Raw genomic sequence first — 25,084 nt, 5'->3', positions numbered from 1 at the left:
GGTCAAAATTTCTGAAATCTGACTCCCTGTCAGGAAAAGTGCTGTAGAAGTAGTTCTGTACCACTCAGAGACAAAATTCCAACTTCTATAGAAACTAGAAGGTGTTTTCTATCCAATAATAACAATAATATGCATATTGTACGATCAAGAATTMAGCACGAGGCAGTTTAATTTGGAGACCAAAAAATGCTAATGCGGAACAGCACCCCCTATAGTTGCAAGAAGTTAAATAGAATAGTCTGATGGGTGGCAATATTAGCCTATCACTTGTGAATGATATATTATCACTTGTGAATGATGCCCAGCTTAAGGCAAGAAACAATGCCTTTTTTTGCGACTTTTTCAAATCATAGTCGCACATCTCATGTAGCCTAGCCCATAGGCCTATATGTGGCCAAATAACTTCTTAAAATTAAGCACATTAATTTGCTTTACGAGTAGTGTAGAGCCTAACTGGCATACATAAGCAGCGCGTGAGTTTCAAGTTTGGGGAAGATAATTTTCACCATAACAATGCACCTTTATAATTAAAGCGTTACATGCATAATCACATTTGCAGTCACTTTTGATAATGGTTGTTTCCACTAATGGAACATTCACGCTTATAGCCTACTGCAGTGTGCACATTGCTGCGCTTATAATGTGAAGYAATAGCCTAATGTTGTATCACATTTTAAGCTAAACGTTCTGATCTGTTGCGTCAGCCTCATTGCATAAATTTCTTTTTTTGATTCTAGTGGTTGTATTCATTTGGTTCTATCGCATCCCACAACTGTCCCAGACTATGTTTGGAATATTTATTTCTAGCACAGAATAGGTCAACTTTTGTACTATGGGGGATAGTAGATTGACTTAGGCTAGTGCTTTTGCTGTTTGTTAGGCTTACTCATCTTGTTGGCTGACGAAAAGGCCACAGGCCGCAAAAGTAATGGATTATTTTAGGGTGCATTACGACCACACAAAGGGGATGCCGCCGGGAAATTCGAGGCATTATCAAGTGCTTGTCAAATTGTGAATGAGAGACTAATGACGTGTGTACAGCTTGCGCAATAAACAAAGCAGAGCTCATGCCTTTCAAGCTACTTTTTTCAAATCATCATTAGAGTCATATCATGCAGCCTTACAATGTATTAAAAATGTAAACATATAGCCCAACTAAAGTTACATTAATAACTCTAAATTAAGCATACAGGAGTACCTATTTCTTTGTTAACCGCTCAACACAGAATAGCCGCATGTGTGGGTACTCCCTCAAATCGTTTGGAGAAAATATCCTTTCTATTTTATTCAGCTTTGTTCAATTGTATTCTTCATGCTATAAAATAATGCCACGGAATTCTAACCAAATCTTGTCTGCTAAATGAACTAGTGTAGCCCACAGCCATATGGCATAGCCAGATCAGGACCTAACCTCAGGACAATTCAGAGTAAGCAATTCTGTTCTTCTGAAATCGACTACATTTTCTTAATTTTATGTTTCTTTAGACCTGTCTAAAATAAATAATGGATTTATTGTGGAAGTGTAGGCTATATTACATGGATTTATTAAACTTTTTAAAATGTAGATGTTCCAAAGGTCTGCATCAGTGGCTTGTAGGCTATGTGTGGAAGCCTGGAGATGCTAAATGTGTTATTTAATTAACGGTCAATTACCGTGAGACCGACAGTTATTTGCTTGACAATCACCGGCTGACGAAATTTCATGACCGCCWCAGCCCTAGGAGGGGTTGCACTTTATTTTATGTTACAGTAATTACTAGGTATTTATTGAGAAATTACATGGTGAATGTCACGTTCCTGACCGGTTTTCTGTTATTTTGTATGTGTTTGACGGTCAGGGCGTGAGTTTGGGTGGGTAGTCTATGTTATGTGTTTCTATGTTGGTAATGGGTGACCTGATATGGTTCTCAATTAGAGGCAGGTGGTTTTCATCTCCTCTGATTGAGAACCATATTAAGGTAGGTGGTTTCACATTGTTTGTCGTGGGTGGTTGTCTCCTGTGTCTGTGTTTGTCGCGCCACACGGGACTGTTTCGGTTTGTTTGTCAGTTCGTTCTTTTGTGTAGTCATTTTTCCTGTTCGTGAGTTCTTCGTTTTATGTAGTTCGCATGTCCAGGTCTGTCTACTCCGTTTTGTTATTCAAGTTAGTTCGTTTTTTGTCTTGTTAAATAAATTCATTATGTCCTATTCCAACGCTGCATTTTGGTCGAATCCTTGCTCCTCCTCTTCGGATGAAGAGGAGGAGAACACCCGTTACAGTGAATTGATCAAATAGGAGGGGTCAAAGGGAAGGAATGGCGTCATTCACTGTGTGTGGAGTTAAAACGCAGTTGATCGAATTTAGGTGTTTTGTTTGATAATCTGCTTTAATGCTTTAACTATTTAGTCAACTCAGTTCTATGTGACTTCCTCTCGCCTCTCCCTCCAGGTGTCACGGCTTCTATGGGACATCCTGGGAGATGTGTGTGAGCCCTTCTACTACAGTCTTCTCGGTTTGGACCAGAGCTCCAGCACCAGGAGAGCACTGAAGGTAGTGTCTGCCATAGCTGCATTCCAAATGGCACTCTATCCAAGTAGTGGACCTCGAAGCTAGATCCACTGCTTTTAAAAAATTGTTCCCCTCTAATCAGGGACTGATTTAGACCTGGGACACCAYGTGGGTGCAACAAATMATCAGGTAGAACAATTTTCTATTGGTAGAACAGAAAACCAGCAGGCTCCGGACCTCGTAGGGTAAGAGTTGAAAACCCCTGCCCTATACACTTAGATAAAAAGGTGCTAAATAGATCCATATAGGGTTCTTCGGCTTGTCTCCATAAGGTAACACTTTTTGGAGCAAAGGTAGAGCTCTCTATGAAGGGTTATTCTTAGAACCTATATCCTGGAGTCGCCTCACAAYTCCTCAACTGGCATCTTCATTAAATAGTACCCGCAAAACACCAGTCTCAACGTCAACAGCGAAGAGGCGACTCCAGGATGCTGGCCTTCTAGGCAGAGTTACAAAGAGAAAGCCAAGAAAAAGGCCAATTAGAAGAAAAGATTAAGATGGGCCAGCATCCCAGAGTCGCCTCTTCACTGTTGACATTGAGACTGGTGTTTTGCGGGTACTATTTAATGAAGCTGCTAGTTGAGGACTTGTAGAACCCAATCCCTCCGCAAATAACTATTCTAAGTGTGTAGTGCACTACTTTTGACCAGGATTACAAATGCATCTGTTCTCAATGACAAGGTCCATTGATGTGTACTAGGCCTACTTATTCATGTTATAGAGTAGACTCCACTCCACCAATATAGTTGAATTACAGTATCAACACTGCTAAAGTTATACCACTGCTTAACTTGCCATAGAATGTAACTGTGACTGCTGTGCTGTGCTAACCAAGCTGTATTCATCTCTCTCGATCTCTCACTCTTTATATCTCTCGCCACTCCCAGCAAGTGAATAAGTTGTTGCAGGGGGATTGTTCGTACAGGGAGCAGAGCTGTCTCTATCCGTGGGCCTCTCTGTTCATCTGGGCTGTGCTGCAGAACCGCAGCGAGATGGCCGTCTACTTCTGGGAGATGGTAATTTATTTATTCATTATTTTATTTAACCTTTATCTGACCAGGTGAGTCAGTTACGGATGTATGGGAACAGGCAGCTGTAATGACAATGGTAACAATGACTCTCTAATGGGTTCTTCTTTCTATAGCCAGAGGACTCCTGGCTATAGAATATCTCCAGGAGTGATACGTATCATGTTCGTCTTTATCTGTTGCCTAGCACTGTCTTTTTGCAAGCTAGGGCCATCTACTTTAATTGCTGCCTTTCTTCCCAGTAGCCTACTTGGTGTGTGAACTGCTGACTGCTATTAATCCAGGTCGCAATTGTAAATGAGAACTTGTTCTCAACTTGCCTATCTGGTTAAATAAAGGTGAAATAAAAAAATAAAATAAAAAACCTGAAGATGATTGTTCAAATCAAATCTAATGGTATTGGTCACATACACATATTTAGCAGATGTTATTGCGGCTGTAGTGAAATGATTGAGCTCCTAGCTCCAACAGTGCGGTAGTATCTAACAATTCACAACAACACACACAAATCTAAAACTAAAAGAATGGAATTAAGAAATATATAAATATTAGGACGAGCAATGTTGGAGTGGCAATGACTAAAATACAGTAGAATAGAATACAGTATATACATATGAAATGAGTAAAGCAGTGTGTAAACATTATTAAAGTGACTAGTGTTCCATTATTAAAGTGACCAGTMATTCCATGTCTATGTACATGGGGCAGCAGCTTCTAAGGTGCAGGGTTGAGTATGCAGGATTGAGTAATCGGGTGATAAACGGCTAGTGATGGCTATTTAGCAGTCTGATGGCCTTGAGATAGAAGCTGCTTTTCAGTCTCTTGGCCCCAGCTTTGATGCACCTGTACTGACCTCGCCTTCTGTATGGTAGCGGGGTGAACAGGCCGTGGCTCGTGTGGTTGATGTCCTTGATGATCTTTTTGGCCTTCCTGTGACATCGGGTGTTGTAGGTGTCTTGGAGGTTAGGCAGTATGCTCCCTGTGATGCTTAGGGCAGAACGCACCACCCTCTGGAGAGCCCTGAGGTTGCGGGCGGTACAGTTGCCGTACCAGGCGGTGATGCAGCTCGACAGGATGCTCTCAATTGTGCATCTGTAAAAGTTTGTGAGGGTCTTAGGGGCTAAGTCAAATTTCTTCAGCCTCCTGAGGTTGAAGAGGCGCTGTTACGCCTTCTTCACCACACTGTCTGTGTGAGTGGACCATTTCAGATATTCAGTGATGTGTACGTAGAGGAACTTGCGTGAACACCAGCCCGCCTGGTGTTGAACCTTCCCAAGTTCTCCCATTTCACTCTACTCCTCCGCACACTTCACTGGCTTCCAGTTGAAGCCCGCATCCACTACAATACCATGGTACTTGCCTATGGAGCAGCAAGAGGAACTGCCCTTCCCTACCTTCAGGCTATGCTCAAACCCAACACCAAACCGAGCACTCCGTTCTGCCACCTCTGGTAACTTGGCCCTCTCATCCCTATGGGAGGGCAGCTCCCGCTCAGCCCATTCCAAGCTCTTCTCTGTCTTGGCACCCCAATTGTGGAACCCTATCCATCTTTCCGAAAACATCTGAAACCCGACCTCTTCAAAGTGTATCTTAAATACACTTTGTCCCATCTATCTATGTTAAGATGAACGCACTAACTGTAAGTCGCTCTGGATCAGTGTCTGCTAAATGACTAAAATGTCAATGTAAATACTTGAAGTTAAACTAATCTGTAGAAAAATTCATTAATTTACGAATGCACAGACTAATTGTAGCATTGATCTCTCCCCTTTTTATATCCACTTCCCTCTCCCCCTCGTTCTCTCTTCAATCTCTCTGCCTCTCTCTCCCCCCTCTCCCTCTCTCTTCCAGGCAGGGGAGTCTGTCCACAGTGCTTTGGCAGGCTGTAAGATTCTGAGGGAGCTGTCTAAGCTGGAGAGTGAGACGGAGACCAAGCTCTCTATGAAGGAGCTGGCCCAGAAGTTTGAGAACTTGGCCCTTGGTGGGTTAGCCTTATCCTGGCTGTGTGTTTGTACTGTGAGGATGTCAATGTAGTAGTTCTCAACTCTGTTATGCATACATGTGAGCAGCTTCTATTTTGTTGAGTGAAGGTTACCCCATAAGTAGTAGTAGTAATAGTAATAGTAGCGAGTCCGCATCAGACCGCAAGGGACCACCTGTTCTGAAAGTCTGCTTTCGCACTCAATGTCTTCAAGATGAGGACTGAAGCAAACCAATCTGAACTCCTAATGTGAAAACCTGTGACCCGTTTCTTCTCTCTTTAGAAGTCTTCAGTGAGTGAGTGTTAACCATTTAATCATCTCTCTAGACGTGTTCAGTGAGTGCTACCAGAGCAGTGAGAGCCGCTCTTTCACCCTCCTTATAAGGCAGTCTCCGGTGTGGGGCAAAGCTACCTGTCTACAGATGGCCACCTCAGCCGACGCCCGCCACTTCTTCAGCCACGATGGCGTGCAGGTCTGCACTAAACTCAGGGGTTAGAGTTCAAGGTGTCTGTGTGCGTGCTTTGTGTGTGTGCGTGCATACGTGTGTCAATCTTGAATCAAATCAAATGTATCACATGCTTCGTAAACAGCCGGTGTAGACTAACAGTGAAATGCTTACTTATGGGTCCTTTTCCAACAAGATGAAGAGTTAAAGATATAACATGTAATAATCTGTGTGTGTGATCTGTGTTCACATTAATTTTATAAAACTAACCAGCCCCTTAGATTTCCAAAGTGTGTGTGTTAGAACATGGAGGGGGGTTAATTGAAGTTTCTCTACCAACTCTGCTACTACCTCTTCTTCTGGCAGTCTCTGCTGTCTCAGATCTGGTGGGGAGACATGAAGAGGAGCACGAAGGTCTGGAAACTGGTCCTCTCCTTCTTCTTACCCCCCCTCATCTACACCAACCTCATCACTTTCAGGTTAGTGGCTACCTGTGGCTGTCTGACAATTTCCAATCCATTAAAGGTGCAATATGCAGAAGTCACGCCACCATTTTCTGGTTGCAGGAATTCTAATACTTAGCCTAATTTCAGTTTATGTGACAAAACAAGCAATGTATAGTGTAGAGAATCATTGTACCATCTAAACTGCTGTGGAATATATTTGAATTAACCAAAAATATAGTATTTTCAGCTGGAGTACAAAACGGAAAGTTAAATGAAAGTTAAATAAGTTAAATAGTATCCCTTGATCATGTTTACTATATAATTTTGTAGACTACTATAGTAAATACTACAGTACTGTCCTCAAACAACAAAAGCACAGTCTGCAAAAACAAAGATAATAAAATAAAAACACTACAGTATAATACAGTCTGCAAAAACACTACAGTAATTACTATAGTATATACAAAAACATTTTACTACAGTATTTATACTATAGTAAACTGCAAATGGGGTGGCAGGTAGCCTAGTGGTTACAGCGTTGGGCCAGTAACCGAAAGGTTGCTAGATCGAATCCCCAAGCTGACAAGGTAAAAATCTGTCGTTCTGCCCCAGAATAAGGCAGTTAACCCACTGTTCCTAGGCCGTCATTGTAAATAAGAACTGACTTGCCTAGTTAAATAATGGTTAATAAAACAATTTAATATATAAAAAAATACTATAGTATACCACAGTTATATCTGCAAAAGCGCTATAGTCAAGGCCGAGATTGGAAAAATGTGAGTTCAAGACCATGATTGTAATTGTGTCAAATGTCACCATAATAACAGTTCAAAATGTCCAGTATTTATGTGTTCATACACAATATATACAAAATGATGTGGACACCCCTTCAAATTAGTGGATTCGGCTAGTTCAGCCACACCCGTTCCTGACAGGTTTATAAAATTGAGCACAGCCATGCAATCTCCCTAGACAAACATTAGCAGTAGAATGGCCTTACTGAAGAGCTCAGTGACTTTCAACGTGGCACCGTCATAGGATGCCACCTTTCCAACAAGTCAGTTCGTCAGATTTATGCCCTGCTAGAGCTGCCCCGGTCAACTGTAAGAGTTGTTATTGTGAAGTGCAAACGCCTAGGAGCAACAATGGCTCAGCCGCGAAGTGGTAGGCCACACAAGCTCACTCGGGACCGCCGAGTGCTGAAGCTGTTTGAGCTAGGCCACTTAGTGCCAGTGAAGGAAAATCTTAACATACAATGACATTCTAGACTATTCTGTGCTTCCAACTTTGTGACAACAGTTTGGGAGACCAACTCCATGTTAATGCCCTTAATTTTGGAATGAGATGTTCGACGAGCAGGTGTCCACATATTTTTGGTCATGTAGTGTATTTGACCCGAGAACCTCGATTCGGTCTTATGTTGCAAAATTAGAAATTGTTTTTTTTTTTTTTACATTGGATAAAAGTATAGACTCAGGGCAAAAAAAAATATGGTATATCATACACTGCAGTTGAGGAACAACTGCATATTTGCATAGTAGTAATATCAAAAATAGAAAGTGTCCAGATAATTTAAAAAAAAGTATTATTAGATGATGCTTACCCAGACACACTTGTCTAAATTATAACCACCCCTCAGCCACATCTAGCTAAGTGGAGTGGTCACTTTTGTCTAGATCTAGACGTGTACATATGTTATTGTCTAGAAATGTACACATGTTCATGAAATACAATAGATGGCCGTAGTCACCCCCAGACACACCTGGCTAACTTGATGGGTCACGTAATCATCTGGCGGAGTAGAGTCTTTTGTTTAGATTTGTAGCTAGCTAAACCACAATCCCAACCCATACTACTAGCATTACAAACAGATTATCATAGCTAGCCACCATGCATGAAATGCTGTAGTATGAATCTGCAGGCAGCTAAAGCTAACCAACTAGGTTTCATGTTAGCTAGCTAACATTKGGCTATAACTAGCAATGCAAATGGATTTCTGAGATACTAATAATATTACTACACAGATCATGCACATAACATTAGCTAGCGAGACAGCAAGCTAACATTTGCTAGCTATCTACCAGTATGCTTTAACTTGCAATGAAAACAACTTTGATAAAATTATAAACGTATAATATCTGAAAGTGTATCTAGACTCCTACCCATGTACTGTACATGGATGAACGCTTCACTGCAGACTGGAACCCCTTTTCAGTAAGAAGTCTTGTGTAATTTCCGTTTTGTTTGTAGAGCTTGTTTGGGCCATGTTGTGTTAAGTCACTCCTGTTTACTCTGACCATSTGCAGAAAGTGGTCCATCACAACTTTTTCCTACTGATCTTTGTCTACTAAATTCAGGGCAGCAATGTTGTTGAGAGCACGAGCAACACTTTTGCAGTTCTCTATGGCTAACGTTATATCTTTAAYAAATCAGTGGTAGCTAGGATTATCTACACATAATGAGCAGCTCATGTTATAGTCTGATGCATACTACATGTCAGAGCAATCTGAACTCATCTCTCGGCATGTCCAGCCCATCCATTATCTCAGCCAATCATGGCTAGCGGGAAGGTTCCTGACTTTTTCTGTGGCTAAACCAATTAGGCTCATAATTTAACAATTGTATTCGTATTTACAGATGGCATACAAGTTTGTTATTAAGGCACTTGAAAGTTCACTTGTTCCAGAAGGCATTTTGATCAACAACCAAACAAATAATACGTTTAAATGCCTCTCCTGTGAAAATAAATAAACTTTTCCTTCACCACCTATCTTACAATATCGTTCAAATCTGCAATTTGCAATGCGGACTTATTTTCATCTTTGCTTCCCTTTCACTACAGGCTATCTTCTCTCTATCATTCACATTTTTTATACGTGGAGCGTTCCTTATTTTCCTCATATGGGGTGAATTTGAGAAATTGGAAGCTGGTGGTAAAACTGTCTTGTCAGTCTATAATTTATTTCTCTCTCTCTCTCTCTCTCTCTCTCTCTCTCTCTCTCTCTCTCTCTCTCTCTCTCWCTCTCTCTCTCTCTCGCTCTCACTCTCTCTCTCTCTCGCTCTCACTCTCTCTCTCTCTCTCTCAGGGAACATGAGGAAGAGGTGAAGTCGGAGGAGGAGGCACCTCATGGTCGAGACACAGAGAGTCTGGACGGAGCAAATGCCACTATGCTCTCCCTCTCCGACATCATGCAAACGTAAACACACGCACACACACACGCACGCACACACTCATCCATGCACACACACTAAGTAATTTTTCCCGTTCTTATCCTCTCAGGGAAGAGGATGTCGAGGAATATGCTGCTCTAAGGGCCAATCTGAAAAGTGCCCCCTCCAATCCCAAGAGGCCCTTCATARTGCTGCGCTGGAGGGAGTTCTGGTTTGCGCCCGTCACCTCGTTCCTAGGCAACGTGTTGATGTACTTCCTGTTCCTCATCCTGTTTGCTTATATCCTATTGTTGGACTTCAAGCCCCCGCCGCCTCACGGCCCGTCCACCTTAGAGTTTGTTCTCTACTTCTGGGTCTTCACCATGGTCTGTGAGGAGATTCGACAGGTAGGACGCATCACATGTAAACAAAAACAAAAACACAAACACGTGAACACACACACAAATACACACAGACAAGTACAGAAAATGTACAGGCAAAAACCTATACATTCACCTCTAAATGTATTGGCACCAGTGATAAAGATGAGCAAAAAAAATWGTAGAAAACCCAGATATATTGGATGGTCAAAACATTTGAAAAATKTATTATTTTATACTAATAACATTTATCAGAACATTTTATTTTGTTTTATAATCTAAAACGGATAGGAGTCAAAATTATTAAAATTATACAAAATGTGTTTACATTTACATTATATTTTAGTCATTTAGCAGACACTCTTATCCAGAGCGACTTACAGAAGCAATTAGGCAGAGAACTCACAAATGAAAAGAGACACGGTTGTTGACTTTCTTAAATTAGGCAATGGGTACAAGAAACTACTGAAAAACAAAATATACTACTTACGACTATTAGGGCAACAATTAAGAAGTTTAAAACCACTGGAACAGTGGTTAACTTGCCTGGTAGAGGACCCAAGTGTATCTTTTCCTCACGCACAGTGAGGAAGATGTTCAGCAGGTAAAGAAAAGTCCAAGGGCCACAGTTGGAGAATTACAGAACTTGGTCGCATCTCGTGAAGGTTGCCATAGAAAAAAGGCTTTATTAAGAGCAACCAACAAGTGTAAACACATGGAGAAGAGAAAGGGGATACGTAGTCACTGAGTGCATTCAACCGAAAAATTGTAACCACCGAAAGCCATCAGATTATCTACAGCTGATTTCTTGTTAAACCATCCATATAGGCTAAAATCACCTCAACYCTGATCTCAATTGCAACCAGCATTGGCCACCGATATGCCTGCTCCCTAACGCGGATGTCGGCTTATCTTTTAGTCCTCGTTGGAACCAACATTTTAAGACAATTTCCCCTGCTGCTCAAGTTAAAATACCATCTAGAGCAGGGATGGGCAAATGGCAGCCCTTTTGTAGGCCCACGGATCAATTTCCCCCGCAAAAATAAGTTAGGGTCTCAACTTACTGTTGAGGGTTAGAGTAGTAGAGTACGAAATTTGATTGTGCATCAGCAGTTTTTCTCTTCGGTCAGTCACTGATAGTCACTCAATTAGCCCATGTCAACAAACATTTTTTAGAAGGTAAATTAATCTCCTTGGCCAGCTATCTAAACTTGTAGTAACAATGGTCAAATTACCGACCGGGGGCCCCCCGATCATCAGATAACTCCACCATATGGCTAAATGTGTAGAATTGCATGAAATTAGCTGTAAAACTGCACATTTTTCAATCTGCCCCATGGCAAAATTTGTAGAATTTAGGGTTGTGACGGTAGGCCTACACATATTCATACTGAACAGTTCGGTACGGGGACCTCGGTTCGGTCCACACTATGAACCCAAATAAATACATTAAAAAATGAAAACACTAGGACTATAGGCTATGCCTACGATGTGTTGTATGCCTCTTGAGTAAACCTGAGCTGAAAAAAACCATTTCAGGCTATTCTGTTAAAACAACTACAGCCTATGCATACATTATAATCAACATTCAAATCTTAATTGGCGCTGTACGATGCCGAGGGGGGGGGGGGGTCGATAAACCAGGAGGATTCTCCATTGTTGTGTTTGTTGATGAACTTTTACAACACAAAATAACCAAGCGGGACGCAGGAGTACCATTTCAATATGTTTACGGCCGGTGTAGGCCGTCATTGTAAATAGTAATTTGTTCTTAACTGACTTGCCTAGTTAAATAAAGGTTACAATTAAAATATATATTGAAACACTCTTTGGCCTGAATGCAAAGTGCTGTCTGGAGAAAACCACACACTGCTTATCACCCGTCTAACACCATCCCTACCGTGGTGGCAACATAATGCAATGGGATACTTTTCAGCGGTAGGGAGACTTCTAATGCTCGAGCCAAATACAGGCAAATCCTTTATGATAACCTGCTTCAGAGGGCAAACAAACTTAGACTGGGGGGGCGAAGATTTACGTTCCAACAGGACAATGACACTAAGCACACAGCCAAAGCAACGCTGGGATGACTTCAGAACAAGAATGTGAAAGTCCGTGAGTGGCCCAGCCAGAGCCCAGACTTGAATCCGCCGCCAAAGGAGCTTCTACAAAGTATTGACCTGGGTGTAAATACTTACAGTTGAACTCGGAAGTTTACATACACTTAGGTTGGAGTCATTAAAACTCGTTTTTCAACCACTCCACAAATGTCTTGTTAACAAACTATAGTTTTGGCAAGTCGGTTAGGACATCTACTTTGTGCATGACACAAGTAATTTTTCACTAATAATTCACTGTATCACAATTCCAGTGGGTCAGAAGTTTACATACACTAAGTTGACTGCGCCTTTAAACAGCTTGGAAAATTCCAGAAAATGATGTCATGGCTTTAGAAAGCTTCTGATAGGTTAATTGACATCATTTGAGTCAATTGGAAGTGTACCTGTGGAGTATTTCAAGGCCTACCTTCAAACTCAGTGCCCTGTGCTTGACATCATGGGAAAACAAAAGAAATCAGCCAAGACCTCAGAAAAGAATTGTAGACCTCCACAAGTCTGTTTCATCCTTGGGAGCAATTTCCAAATGCCTGAAGGTACCACGTCATCTGTACAAACAATAGCACGCAAGTATAGACACCATGGACCATGCAGCCGTCATACCGCTCAGGAAGGAGACGCGTTGTCTCCTAGAGATGAACGAATTTGGTGCGAAAAGTGCAAAATCAATCTCAGAACAACAGCAAAGGACCTTGTGAAGATGGCTGGAGAAAACAGGTACAAAAGTATCTATATCCACAGTAAAAACGAGCCTATATCGACATAACCTGAAAGCCGCTCAGCAAAGAAGAAGCCACTGCTCCAAAACTGCCATAAAAAGCCAGCCTACACTTCCAAAAGTTGTGGCAAAATGGCTTAAGGACAACAAAGTGCAAGGTATGTGAGGGCCATCACAAAGCCCTGAACACACCCCTATAGAAACACTTTGTGGGCAGAACTGAAAAAGCGTGTGCGAGCAAGGAGGCCTACAAACCTGACTCAGTTACACCAGCTCTGTCAGAAGAGAACCAAAATCCACCAACCTATTGTGGGAAGCTGTGGAAGGCTACGAAACATTTGACCCAAGTTAAACAATTTAAAGGCATGCCTACCAAATACGAAGGTAAGACGTTAGGTAAACTTCTGACCCACTGGGAATGTGATGAAAGAAGTAAAAGCTGAAATAAATAATTCTCTCTACTATTATTTTGACATTTCACATTCTTGATGAAGGAAAAGGAAACCGCACACTGCTCTTGARAGTATCACCGATATTTAATAAGCTTACGTATCGGCCACACGGCCTTCGTCAGAGCTTTTCGTCAGACATTTCACATTCTTAAAATAAAGTTGTGATCCTAACTGACCTAAGACAGGGAATTTCTATTATATTTCTGTATTTTATTTTCAATAAATTTGCAAAAGATTCTAAAAACATGTTTTGACTTTGTCATTCTGGGGTATTGTGTGTAGATGTGTGAGGAATAATAATATATTTAATCAATTTTAAATTCAGGCTGTAACAACAAAATGTGGAATACGTCAAGGGGTATGAATTTGTTCTGAAGGCACTGTATGTGAGTGATTGCCACTAATCTTCTGTGAAGTGTGTGTACCCCCCCTACTGGCTGAAGGGGAATACAGTTCAAAGGCCTACAGCAGGTGTTGGCAACAGGACAGGGTCCAAAAAGACAGTAAAATAACCAGAAATTCACCCAAAAATTTGTTGAAGTATTCCAACAAATTAATAACAAATACATAGATATTATTTTTCTACTTAAATCGAACTCTGGACATTGGATTTGTATGTGTCAAGACTAATATTTTACCACTCTCCATTGTGGRTAAAGGATTTGGATGAAAATTGTATTGGTACTGTTCTATTGGACAATTTAGTCACTACAGCCGTTATCCTCGCTAGGGTAGGGTTCACAAAGTATTGAAAACAGGGACCCGTGCCAATCATTTCACACCTATCGTTTTGAGGTTTTGTTTTATTACTTGTTAAACAAAATCTCTCCCTCAGAGCAATTGTATCCCTAGTCAAAAAATCCTGTAGGATTCCACCAAAAAATACAATAGAAAATCCTATCAGATTTTGAAACTTTCCATTAGTCATACTCCAAATGAACATGCAGCCTTGAATCACTCCCATATTGTGATGGTGTGTTGAAGAGGTTGYGAACCTCAGGGAATTATCACTGGTGTAGACAAAGATATGAAGATTGTGCTCTGGAGACATCGGAGGGAGGCTGTTTCTCAGTTCAACCTTGATTGCAGTTTAACGTATGTGTTCAGGTTTCTGTCCCATATTTAGCTCTGAGATGTCCAATAAAGCTGTGTTTATCCAATTGTGTTGTCCATACAATGTGGTCTGAAATAACAATGAATAGAATTATATCAGTACTATGGCTTGACAGGTTATAATAAGTATGCAGGTCAAAGAAACGGGCTGCTGCACAGTTGCTATGGTAGATCTTTCTAGAGTGCCCGGTCAAATTGTGCAAAAGATCATTGTTTTACTCAGTAAATGGTTAACCTAGTGATATGTGTAATTCTATCAGCCTAAATGAAAATATTGATTTATTTTTACATATTCCATTATTTTAAATTTRGCTAATTTCCTGTACGTGGACAGTATGTGTTAATGCAGTAGTATAAACATTTATGATAACATCACTAATCTGAGGTAAAAAGGATGTGCAAGTACCCTCAATTCAATGTGGTCAAAACGTGAGGTTACAACCAATGACAATGACAATATCGATTGCTTAAAAACAGATCAATATCATTGGTGTCACGGTCATCGTTGCATGAGGAAGGATTGGACCAAAGCGCAGCGTGGTAAGTGTTCATGATATTTATTAATACTGAACACTAGAACAAAACAACAAAGTGAGAAACYAAACCGAAACAGTCCTGTCAGGTGCAGAAAACACTAAACAGAAAATAACTACCCACAAAACACAGGTMGGAAAATGCTACCTAAGTATGGTTCCCAATCAGAGACAACGATAGACAGCTGTCCCTGATTGAGAACCATACCCAGCCAAAAACAAAGAAATGCAAAAAAAAAAATGAACATAGAATGCCCACCCAAATCACACCCTGACCAAACCAAAATAGAGACATAAAAAGCTCTCTAAGGTCAGGGCGTGACAATTGGTTTTGTACTGTGGATTGTGTCAAAGGTGCTGGTGGTCTTAGGACTTAGAATTCTACTATAATTTTCAAACTGAAATGGCAGGGAAAAATTTCTGTCCTTACACCTACTGTATACATGGATTTGAGAGACAAACTATCGCTCAAATAACAGCCAACCGTTGTCACTGTTGATATCCTGTGCCTGGTCGTGAGATGTTGAAAATAAATAACAAACTGATTTGACTGATTTGTTTCCTTCCCTGTTCCCTGTTCCTTCCCTGTTCCCTGTTTCGGCAGCTTCCCAAAACTTCCATGTGATGTTCTAGAATTTAGATCACTGTCTTCAGCAAATTCTCTTCTAACCAGTGATATTAAAATTATTCTCAGATTCAGTGTGGCCTTTGAACAGTGTTTGTGTAAACAGTGCATACATCCCAAACGTTTGCATCACTCCGACATGAAGCTGGTTGTCTTCAGCAGGTTGTCCTCTAAAGAGTGTCCAGTAGGATTCCAATAGGATTCTGATAGAGGTGACACAAAATCCTATAGGATTGTGAGAATCCTATAGGATTCTATTGGACTACTTTTTTCCTATTGGAAATAAAAAGTAATCATTTTGGATCCTATAAGATTCTCACAGTCCTATAGGATTTTGCTAACCAGTGATATTAAAATTATGAGACTCCTATTGGACACATTTTTTCATATTGGAAATAAAAAGTAATATTATTGGACCCTATATGATTTTCGCAATCCAATATGATTTTGTATCACCTCTATCAGAATCCTATTGGACTACTTTTTTTCCTATTGGAAATAGAAAAGTAATTCGATTTGATCCTATAGGATTTTGTCACCCCAATCAGAATCCTATTATACTAATAATACCTTTTGATCAGGGATTACTATAATACAATAACATTATTATTACAATATAGCTCAGTGTTTGTATTATTTGTTTTATACAGTCTTTTTTGCTCATCTTTATCAAGGGAACCAATCATTTTGTAGGTGACTGTAGATATATATTAATGACCATCTACTCTCTCTCACACACACACTTCCTCCCTCTCTCTCTCTTTCGCTCTCTCTCTTCATCAGACATTCTTCAGGGGCAGCACCACTTTATATCAGAGAATGAAGCTCTACATCGAGGACATGTGGAATAAGTGTGACATCACAGCCATCTCACTCTTCGCACTGGGAATGTGCTGCAGGTGTGTGTATTTGCAGTAGATACAAGAAGATACTGAGTATACAAAACATTAAGCTCTTTCCATGACAGTCTGATCAGGTGAATGAATCCAGGTGAACGCTATGGTCCCTTATTGATGTCACTTGTTAAATCCACTTCAATCAGTATAGATGAAGGGGAAGAGGACAGGTTAAAGAAGTGTTTTTAAGTCTTGAGACAATTGAGACATGATTGCGTGTCATTCAGATGGTGAATGGGCAAGACACAAAATGTAAGTGCCTTTGAACGGGGTATGGTATTATGTGCCAGGCACACTTGTTTGTGTCAAGAACTGCAACGCTACTGGGTGGTGTATTAAGGGCACGTTTCTGTGGAGAGAGAGCAGAACACACACGATTCACCACCCAAAGGACATCCAGCCAACTTGACACAACTGTGGGAAGCATTGGAGTCAATATGTGTCAGCATCCCTGTGGCATGCTTTCGACACCTTGTAGAGTCCATGCCCCTACAAATTGAGGCTGTTCTGGGGGCAAAGGGGGGGAGAGGTGCAACTCAATATTAGGAAGGTGTTCTCAGTGTAATGTGTTTATGTTTCTGTGTTTCGATGTAATCGAATGTTATATTATTATTTTAAATGTATGTAGTTCTGTCCTTGAGCTGTTCTTGTCTATTAATGTAATGTAATTTGTCATATTTTATGTTTTGTATATGGACCCCAGGAAGAGTAGCAGCTGCATCAGCAACAGCTAATGGGTATCCTAATAAATCAATGGATAAATATATGGATTGTCAAATCAAATCAAATCAAATTTTATTTGTCACATACACATGGTTAGCAGATGTTAATGCGAGTGTAGCGAAATGCTTGTGCTTCTAGTTCCGACAATGCAGTAATAACCAACAAGTAATCTAACCTAACAATTCCACAACTACTACCTTATACACACAAGTGTAAAGGGATAAAGAATATGTACATAAAGATATATGAATGAGTGATGGTACAGAACGGCATAGGCAAGATGCAGTAGATGGTATAGAGTACAGTATATACATATGAGATGAGTAGTGTAGGGTATGTAAACATAAAGTGGCATAGTTTAAAGTGGCTAGTGATACATGTATTACATAATGGCAAGATGCAGTAGATGATATAGAGTACAGTATATACATATACATATGAGATGAGTAATGTAGGGTATGTAAACATTATATTAAGTGGCATTGTTTAAAGTGGCTAGTGGTACATTTTTACATAATTTCCATCAATTCCCATTATTAAAGTGGCTGGAGTTGAGTCAGTATGTTGGCAGCGGCCACTAAATGTTAGTGGTGGCTGTTTAACAGTCTGATGGCCTTGAGATAGAAGCTGTTTTTCAGTCTCTCGGTCCCTGCTTTGATGCACCTGTACTGTTCTCGCCTTCTGGATGATAGCGGATTGAACAGGCAGTGGCTTGGGTGGTTGTTGTCCTTGATGATCTTTATGGCCTTCCTGTGACATCGGGTGGTGTAGGTGTCCTGGAGGGCAGGTAGTTTGCCCCCGGTGATGCGTTGTGCAGACCTCACTACCCTCTGGAGAGCCTTACGGTTGTGGGCGGAGCAGTTGCCGTACCAGGCGGTGATACAGCCCGACAGGATGCTCTCGATTGTGTGTGTGTGTGTGTGTGTGTGTCTGTGACTGTAACCAATAAGTTTGTTGTGTGTTCTAGAATGTTCCCGTGGTCCTATGAGTTTGGCCGTGCTGTGTTGGCTGTGGACTACATGGTGTTTACCCTCCGTCTCATCCACATCTTCGCCATCCACAAACAGCTGGGACCCAAGATAATCATTGTTGAAAAAATGGTGAGTGCTTTCCAAAAAGAAAGAGAAAACCCTCTGCACTGCAGTGTGTCTAAATAGTGGACTTAGACATTGCGTCGTTGTATCTGTCTCATTATGAGGACATGGGAGCATGGACAGCGCCATTGTGGCCATCTCCATTTTAAAGTAGTCCATTTTATTGAGTTGGCAGACAAACTGAAAGGGTGCCAAAGATGGTGGATAAATTAAGATGAATGACTCCACGACTTCACCATTTCATTTTTTTTTTTCAAGGTTCCTGTCTGTGTAAGTGGGCGTTCCCTCTCTCGTGTGAGAATGCTTTCCTACATGAGCGCACGTTTCCTCTATAATCGCTGGGATGCTCACATAAGAGAGGAAACAGCTGGATTTGGTCTACATATTGTCCCCTCCCCGCTCGGCTCGCCCCACCCGCCCTGCCCCAACATATCACTGGCACATTTCTGGGCAGTGAGATGTCTCTTTTCTCTACTGTCTCTGGGGCACCCCCCCGCAGGGCGTGGGCAATAAGTAGACCAAAGCAGCCCCGCCTCGATCAGAAAAAATAAGGGAGTGGGATGTCTCGCTTCATCTACTGTCTCTGAAGGTGCATAATGCCACCTAGAGTGTATTGTTAGAACAGGTATGAAGCCAATGTTTGCGATGTATTGCCACCTGCAGTTATGGAATGTTTGCTCACAATTATAATTGGCTGATCCCTCCTGATGACCCGCATTGAATCATGTGATCCTTCCTTAACCCATAGGATGTCCCACCCAGTTGACTACTTAAAAATTGTGGAAGTTCATAATGGCGCTGGCCATGCTAAAATGGGCTTTTGGGCACTAGAGTCCTCTATCTATCTCTATGGTCTAGATCCAGGTGCTGGTTTTGGCAGTAACAACTAGTATCAAAACTGCACACTAGAAAAAACAGGTGATGCCATTTTCCCCGATGAATATCTGTTCCCCTCCTGATTGGCAGATGAAAGACATCTTCTTCTTCCTGTTCTTCCTGGCGGTGTGGCTCCTGGCCTACGGCGTAGCCAATCAGGCGCTGCTCTACTCCTACGACCCCCGTCCCGGTTGGATATTTCGCAGAGTGTTCTACAGGCCATACCTCCACATATTTGGACAGATCCCCATACACGAAATGGATGGTGCGTTGATGTTTGTGTATGAATGTGGTTAGCATAGTATAATATAATGTGTATTTAACATAGTATAATCTCACCTAGATATTTCAAAATGAATGCACTAACTTTTAATCGCTCTGGAATAGAGTCTGCTAAATAAAAACAAATATATATATATATATATTACTGGTTTCTCTCTCTCTTTTTCTCTCTCTTTCTCTGTTCTTTCACTCCTCTCTCTCTCTGCATCCCCTATCAATCCCTTACTTCAACCCCTACCCAATCTACCCTCTTTGCCCTACCATTTTAAATATTTATTTTCACACCCCTCCTTCTGCTTCTTCCCATCCTTTCAAACTCTTTTCAACCACTACCCAATCTACCCTCTTTGCCCTACCATTTTAAATATTTATTTTCACACCCCTCCTTCTGCTTCTTCCCATCCTTTCAAACTCTCCCCCTCTCACTGCCTCCTCCCCTCGTCTCCCGGCCTCTCTGTCGGTAGCTGATAAACTGGACGAGGGGATAGAGTGCACCAATAACGTCACCCTGGTTGAGGCGGGGGCAGAGCCCTGCATGAGTACCGAACACAATTGGCTGGTGATCATCTTATTGGTCATCTTCCTGCTGGTCACCAACATCCTCCTGGTCAACCTGCTCATCGCCATGTTCAGGTAATGGACCCTCTGTCTGTCCCTCTTTTACTTTCTCTCCCTCTTCCACTCTCCGTCTACCTTTCACTCTCTCTAGCTCTTCACATTGAGGAGTGTTGATGAGATTATCGAGAGATAACTTAGAGATGTATTCATTCTCGAGACATTACTGTAATATTAATCAAACGTAGCCCTACCTCCAAATCACGTTTGTTGCCACGCTTCCCTTGGAGATCTGCAGAATGTTGTATAGCCAAAACAGTTTGAATCGTTCTCTGATTTTTATTAGAGGGCTCCCGAGTGGCGCATTGGTCTAAGGCACTGCATCTCAGTGCTAGAGGCGTCACTACAGACACCCTGGTTTGAATCCAGGCTGTATCACAACCAGCCGTGATTGGGAGTCCCATAGGGCATTGTACAATTGGCCCAGCGACATTTCGTCCCGATATCTCTACTTCAACTCTCTTCAATGAGAATAAGCTCTCTGTCCTTCTTTCCCATCTAGCACCCCCCTCCATATCCCTGTTTCACTGTCCTTGTGTTCCCCTCGACAGATCGTCACTCATTCAATAGGCCCCTCCAATCCGTGGGTTGAATTCCTCATATTTTATCTAGTTCCTCAGAGTGTCTTGGAATAGTGTTGTTGGATTTAATTTAATTTAATCAACTTATTTTATTTGAGTGTTGTCCTAATGGAATGTTTTTCTGGCTCAGCTTTATCTGTGTGTCATTGGGGCTCAAAATGTCATGAACTAAAAAATATAATAAAACCAATCTTTTTTTATATGAGCGATATTTCCTGATATTCAGCCTTTTCACTGTGTCTTCCTCTCTCTGCCTTTCCTCCAGTCACACGTTCTCCAAAGTGCAGGAACACAGCGACAACTACTGGAAGTTTCAGCGTTATAATCTGATCGTGGAGTACCACTCCAGACCCTGCCTGGCACCACCCTTCATCCTCATCTCCCACATCCACCTCATCATCAAGAGACACATCCGCAAGATCCCCTCCACGAAGATCAAACACTTTGGTGAGAGAGGAAGGGAGACGGAGGGAGAGGGAATGAGAGGGAGAGCGTGAGGAGGGAGGGAAAGGGAGGAAAACAGTGCCGGTGCCAGAACAAATCAATTGGAAAGGCATTTGATTTCTACAGTGTGGCACGTTTTTTCATGGGACCTCCTATGTATAAAAAAAAGACATGTCATTTAACTGTAAAAATGTATTACCTTTTAATGTGCCATCAACACAACCAGTTATGTTTTCATTTGGTTGTCAAACAGATCACTTCAAAGAGTAGGTTATCTTCGCACATTAGTCCCAAAAATTATTCCAGCATCTGAACAGTACACTGTGCACCCACCAACTTTCCTTCAATTCGCAACTGGCTGGAACTATCTCCCCGGAGAATGCATCAGAGTGAGCGCCCCTCTGTCTTACTATACAGCTCATACATCTGATGCTGTCTCGACAAAAAAGAGTATGAGTATGACATGTCATACTATTTTTGTCCAGACAGCATCAGATACATGGGCTACACTTACTGAGACGGGGGGCGCTGTTTCACTCTCTCAGATGCTTTATCTGAGATTGATGCATCTTTCTGTCTGCGCACATCTCGGTCAAATAAATGATCATAACGCCGGCCCTGTGGGAAGACCCTTGTCCAGATAATTCACTTCAAGTATTGAACTTCAACTATTTTAGAAGTCCACTTCCATTTTCCTTCAAGAGTATTTTTCTCATTTTCTCTTCTTCCCAATTTCTTTGTTCTTCCCCTCCTCCTCTATCCCTCCTTCAGTTCTGGAGATCCACGGTAGGGAGGCCAGTAGACTGAACACGTGGGAGGCCATCCAGAAGGAGAATATACTGTTTGCCCAGAACAAACGAGAGAGAGAGAAAGACTCAGAGAGACTCAAACGTACCTCCGTCAAGTGAGACATGTCACATGGACCAAATGCCAGATTCATTTAACAGCTTCAGTTAACAGCTCGGCTTCTATCTGGCCTACGAATCAAATGGTTGATATGCTGTAGCTGATGGGTACTCCTGTGTTAGGAATCGGATCAATAACATTTTAAATTCATGAATCGAACTTCAAATTCACTTCCTGAATGGACTGAGAAGTGAATTGACCCCTAACCTTTGTTGTGGTTCTGTGTTGTGGTCATGTTTGAAGGGTGGACAGTGTATTAAAGCAGATGGCAGAGATTCGGGACCACGACCGCAGGCTGAGAACGTTGGAGACTGAGGTTAGTGTCACCCTGCTTTATCTGCCCAGTGGCAACCAGACACACGTGCCAGAAGTTTCAGTGCTCCTTAATGGGCGGGATGGTTTAGTGGGTGTGTGTGTGTGTCTGTGCACGCACGTGTGTTCGTTAGTGTGTAATCGTAAGAATGCGTGTGTCTGCATTTGGACTGCAGCTGTTGCATCTGCCTGCTCAGCACTGAACAGACCACATCCGTCATGGTTCTCTTTCTCTCTCGTTCTCCCTCCGTCCCTCTCACATTCCCAGTTGGAGTACTGTTCTAGTGCCCTCTCCTGGATGACGGAGGCTCTCTCTCAGAGTAACTTGGTAAAGACCACACGTCCTCCGCCCGCTCTCAGAGGTAAGGTTGCATACAGTATACCTTATGATATAGGTTACATGTATGATCTATTTATATGGAAGGTTGCCTCCTACAGTCACAGAATATAACATGTAAATTATTATAATGTATTGATCCCCAGTACATTTTATTACTTGGACTTACAGTTGAAGTCGCAAGTTTGCATACACCTTAGCCAAATACATTTAAACTCAATTTTTCACAATTCCTGACATTTAATCCTAGTAAAGATTCCCTGTCTTAGACCAGTTAGGATCACCACTTTATTTGAAGAATGTGAAATGTCATTCATTCATCACATTCCCAGTGGGTCAGAAGTTTACATACACTCGTATTTGGTCGCATTGCCTTTAAATTGTTTAACTTGGATCAAACGTTTCGGGTAGCCTTCCACAAGCCTCCCACAATAAGTTGGGTGAATTTTTGCCCATTCCTACTGACAGAGCTGGTGTAACTGAGTCAGGTTTGTAGGCCTTGCTTGCACACGCTTTTTCAGTTCTGTCCACAAATTCTCTATGGGATTGAGGTCAGAGCTTTGTGATGGTTTGTACTTGACTTTGTTGTCCTTAGGTCATTTTGCCACAACTTTGGAAGTATGCTTGGAGTCATTGTCCATTTGGAAGACCCATTTGCGACCAATCTTTAACTTCCTGACTGATGTCTTGAGATGTTGCTTCAATATATCCACATCATTTTCCTACCTCACGATGCCATCTATTTTGTGAAGTGCATCCGTCCCTCCTGCAGCAAAGCACCCCCACAACATGATGCTGCCACCCCCGTGCTTCACGGTTGGGATGGTGTTCTTCGGCTTGCAAACCTCCCCCTTTTTCCTCTTAACATAACGATGGTCATTATGGCCAAACAGTTCTATTTTTGTTTCATCAGACAGAGGACATTTCTCCAAAAAGTACGATCTTTGTCCCCATGTGCAGTTGCAAACCGTTGTCTGGCTTTTTTATGGCGGTTTTGGAGTAGTGGCTTCTTCCTTGCTGAGCGTTCCCTTCAGGTTATGTCGATATAGACTCGTTTTACTGTGGATATAGATACTTTTGTACCTGTTTCCTCCAGCATCTTCACAAGGTCCTTTGCTGTTGTTCTGGGATTGATTTGCATTTTTCGCACCAAAGTACGTTCATCTCTAGGAGACAGAATGCGTCTCCTTCCTGAGCGGTAAGACGGCTGCGTGGTTCCATGGTGTTTATACTTGCGTACTATTGTTTGTACAGATGAACGTGGTACCTTCAGCGTTTTGAAATTGCTCCCAAGGATGAACCAAACTTGTGGAGGTCTACAATTTTTTTTTCTTTTCTGAGGTCTTGGCTGATTTCTTTTGATTTTCCCATGATGTCAAGCAAGAGGGATTGAGTTTGAAGAGGTAGCCTTAAATACATCCACAGGTACACCTCCAATTGACTCAAATGATGTCAATTAGCCTATCAGAAGCTTCTAAGGCCATTACATTCATTTTCTGAATTTTCCAAGCTGTTTAAAGGCACAGTCAACTTAGTGTATGTAGAACTTCTGACCCACTGGAATTGTGATACAGTGAATTATTAGTGAAATAATCTGTCTGTAACAATTGTTGGAAAAGTTACTTGTGTCATGCCACAAAGTAGATGTCCTAACCTACTTGCCAAAACTATAGTTTGTTAACAAGACATTTGTAGAGTGGTTGAAAAACTAGTTTTATTGACTCCAACCTAAGTGTATGTAACCTCTGACTTACATATGTAATAATATGTAATAATATGATAGATTAATAATTCCAGTTTCTGTTACGATTTTACTTTCAGATCTGACCTCTCTCTCTCCAACTAGCTGACAAACTGTCTGATGGAGAATAGTGAAATCTGGACGCGCACAAACGACCTCTTAGCTGTCCCTCGAAGTCGATGATGACAAATTTTCCTCTTGTGGATTGGGGGTATTGCTTCACACACACACACACACACACACACCACACACACCACACACACCACACACACACACACACACACACACACACACACACACACACACACACACACACACACACACACACACACCACACACACACACACACCTACAATCACTGTCACCCAGCCAGTAGTGTGAAGTACTTAAGTAAAAATACTTGAAAGTACTACTAAAGTAGTTTTTTGGGGTATCTGTACTGTACTTTACTATTTTTATTTTTGGCTCTTTTACTTTTACTTCACTGCATTCCTAAAGAAAAATGCTATACTTTTTACTCAATACATTTCCCTGACACCCAAAAAGTACTCGTTACAGTTTGAATCTTTAGCAGGACAGGAAAATGGTCAAATTCACACACTTATCAAGAGAACATCCCTGGTCATCCTACTGCCTCTATTCTGTCGGACTCACTAAACACATGCTTTGTTTGTAAATAATGTCTTGAGTGTTGGAGCGTGCCCTGGCTATCTGTAAAATTTAAATAAACAGGAAAATGAT

At 41.6% G+C, this 25,084-nt stretch overlaps 1 pseudogene; it reads left to right on the top strand.

Annotated features, from left to right (window-relative positions):
- LOC111982025 (transient receptor potential cation channel subfamily M member 4-like) overlaps positions 1 to 25,084 on the top strand; it is a 61,440-nt pseudogene extending 36,356 nt beyond the window's left edge.

Source organism: Salvelinus sp. IW2-2015, linkage group LG20, assembly GCF_002910315.2.
Source record: "Salvelinus sp. IW2-2015 linkage group LG20, ASM291031v2, whole genome shotgun sequence".
NCBI lineage: Eukaryota > Metazoa > Chordata > Actinopteri > Salmoniformes > Salmonidae > Salvelinus > Salvelinus sp. IW2-2015.
The sequence above is the reverse complement of the archived record's forward strand: the minus strand, read 5'-3'. Positions and strand labels throughout refer to the sequence as shown.